The following is a 3,417-nucleotide window of genomic DNA, read 5'->3' as shown; positions in this document are numbered from 1 at the left end:
AAAATCATATCTCCCTTAAAAAAAATCATCTCTCTCTTTTTTTATAGCTTTGATTAAAAGGAGAATGTGGTACACACAATGCCATGTCATCGTCATACATTTTTCTTTTACTAGATACACAGAAAGAACATTTCCAACCTCCCTTGCAGATGGATTGGGACCATTTCACTGAGTTCTAGCCAATGGGATATAGACAGAAAGGCATGCCACTTCCAGGTCTGGGTATAAAAAGCCTGTGTGTAAGCAACTCTCTGGCTCTTTCTTTCCCTGTAGCAGATATGCAAGCCACATGTTTGCCTGGCAACATCACAATATGGTGGGCAACTAGATCCCTGAGTTACTAAATGGAAGAGAGCCCCTGCCAACACACATCAGACTTTGAGGGAGAAAATACATATCAAGGTCCAATGTCTTTATATATAATGACTTATAATCAAGGTCAGAGCGTTTGTATTTGCCTCTCACCTTGTGCCTTCTGTAATGCCACTTATTCTTTCTTCAAATGTCCTCAATGTAAAATATGAATTTCCAAGTGATTATCTATTTACTTATTATTTTTATCTTACAGCCTTCTGAGAAATTTTATTTTTTTCTATATTTAAATAGCTTATAGAACAGTCATCTTTGGTAGGCTCACCTTTATCAGCTAGATTATTTTTATTATAATATCCCATTAGCAAAAACACCACAGAAACTTTTATAGTCCTGAAGTTTATTTGATATTTGTAGTATGTGAAATCACATAGAGCTATAAAGTTTTGCTATTAGCACAGCTTATAGCTCTACAAGATCCAACCCTACTACCGGAAGCAATTAAAAACTCGGGAAAAATATTAAAAAATAACATAAAACAGGGGCACCTGGGTGGCTCAGTCGCCAAGCATCTGCCTTCGGCTCAGGGCGTGCTCCCAGGGTCCTGGAATGGAGCCCCACATCGGGCTCCCTGCTCTGCTGGGAGCCTGCTTCTCCCTCTCCCACTCCCCCTGCTTGTGTTCCCTCTCTCGCTGACTGTGCCTCTCTCTGTCAAATAAATAAATAAAATCTTAAAAAAAAAATAACATAAAACAGTGACTGAGAGGCATAAGAGAATGTACAAAAACAGGTGGATCCTGGAGGAGATTTGAAACTTGGAAGAAGAAACAGGGCACAGTGCCAGTTTCCCATTTTTTACCCTGAGGATGGAAAAAAGGTATCTCTACATGGAGTGGCTAAAACTCTGACAGAAGGGGCACCTGGGTGGCTCAGTCAGTTTAGTGTCTGCCTTTGGCTCAGCTCATGATCCCAGGGTCCTGGGATCAAGCCCCATGTCAGGCTCCCTACTCAGCGGGGAGTCTGCTTCTCCCTCTCCCTCTGCCTGCTGCTTCCCCTGCTTGTGCTCTCTCTCTGTCGAATAAATAAAATCTAAAAAAAAAAAAAAAAAAAAAAAAAGACAATCTGCAGTATTTCTGGCCTGAAGAACCAGAGGTCAGAGTCCAGGACAATCACAGCTCCTGGATAGCAAGGGGATGACACTGGAAAGGAGACAGAGAGGGAGTGCACCAATTTCTCCTTATAAACTTTGCTCAATTCTGTGGCTGACCCCTGAACCATACATGTGCCAGAGTAAGCTCCAATTACACAGCTAAATCTAAAAACAACAACGACAACAACAAAAAACCCTGAAATTTGTGATGTTGCCACCTCAGGAGATTCAAACCATGCAGCCTGAAACCAACCAAATGATGTACCTGATTTAAAAACAAAGAAAATATCAAAATCGATTCTTCAGGAAACTATAACAGAATCTGGAGTCTCCATGACAGAAGACTCACAATATCCAGGGTAAAATTCAAGATTAGAACAAAGCAGAAGACAAAGCAGAAAAAACATAGCTCAATGTTTAAGAGAAAGACAAACAACAAAGATCAACCCTAAGATGACCCAGTTGTCTAAATTACTAGTCAAAAGTATTAAATAAGCTATTTTAATTATGTTCAGGGAAGTGAATAAAAATACCCTCACAATGAATATAAAGACAGGGAATCTCAGCAAAGAAATAGGAACCATAAAACAAATAAATAAATCCAGTGGAAATTCTAGAACTGAAATCATATACAGTTGCAGTCTAACTCTCACTTATGAATTACAAAGTAATATTAAGTTTTCATAACATAGAAACAAAAGGAGGAAGGCACTCCCCATCACCCCCTATCCTTTTCTCCAAATTCCTATTCTGGACTAAACACTGAGAATAGTCTGAGGGTGTGGAGAGAAAACTGTAACTAAAGAGTTATGGATTCACTTCCCTTCCTTAACGGAGTTTAAAGTCTTAGAAAAAAAAATTTGTGAGGCTAAACCCACTCACTTTTATCATGGGAAATGTAACAAAAATAAAAATGTCGTCATTACAAATGATTCACATATTCTAACTGGACTGAGAGTATGGGAAAAGAATCCTTTCTGTGACAATACTGAAATTCTCTGATAGACATAATTATTTGTCATGTCACTTCTATTTTAATGACAGGTCATTCAATAGGCTTACACATTAGAGTAACTCTCTGCTAGTGCTAAAAACCTATACACAGGCCTCAAACTATTCATCACTCTCACTATCTTTCTTCTTTTAATCCTATCCTCTTCCAACTGTAGAGACCAAGGCAGGCTGTCCCAAGATGGGCCACTTGGACATGAAGATTATTTTGAGTTAAAAAGCAATCACAATCTCGCAGATTCAGAAAAAACTCTTTGTTCCCACCCTCAACTGCCTCAAAAGAATTTAGACAGACGACCTACTCCAGGAAGAGAGCTATCACCACAAATAACTACATTATGATATGGACTAGGTATGGTGGACAGGGAGGAACCTAGCAAGGCCTGTTTGATCAAAGTGCTCTGGGTCCCATTGTTTCAGAGAGGCTCAGCACACATTTGCTTACCAAACATTTACTCCTTTTCATCTCCTTTTGAACTGCATTCCTTCTCTTTGAAGTCCCAGACCCCTACCTGCTTCTCCTTAGTTGAGGATGACATTTGCACCTCTTTTTGCCTGACTTTCGAATTTCCATGTCTGGGTGGATTCCTGTAGATACACTGTTAAATTTGATTTTCTCCTGGTAATCTGTCTCATTCTTTGTCTAGAAGGACCTTGAAAGGAACAGAAAATTCTTGGTTCCCAACACAACGTTCTCTCAAACCCCATTTCCCCTTAAGGCCAGCCTTTTAGTTTCTCTTCCATTAAGAAACCATTTAGTTTATAGGAAAAAAATAAATTATCAAGTAGTAAGTGGGTGGCAAGAAAAAGGGGGGACAGATACTAAAGATGCATAAATGTCACAGGACTCTTAGAGGAAGGGAAAAGAGTCTCGAGCCATACTCTCAATAGATGAAACCTCTTCCTTAAATTATTACTCATTACTCATAAACTATAAAAAATCA

Source organism: Ursus arctos, chromosome X, assembly GCF_023065955.2.
Source record: "Ursus arctos isolate Adak ecotype North America chromosome X, UrsArc2.0, whole genome shotgun sequence".
NCBI lineage: Eukaryota > Metazoa > Chordata > Mammalia > Carnivora > Ursidae > Ursus > Ursus arctos.
The sequence above is the reverse complement of the archived record's forward strand: the minus strand, read 5'-3'. Positions refer to the sequence as shown.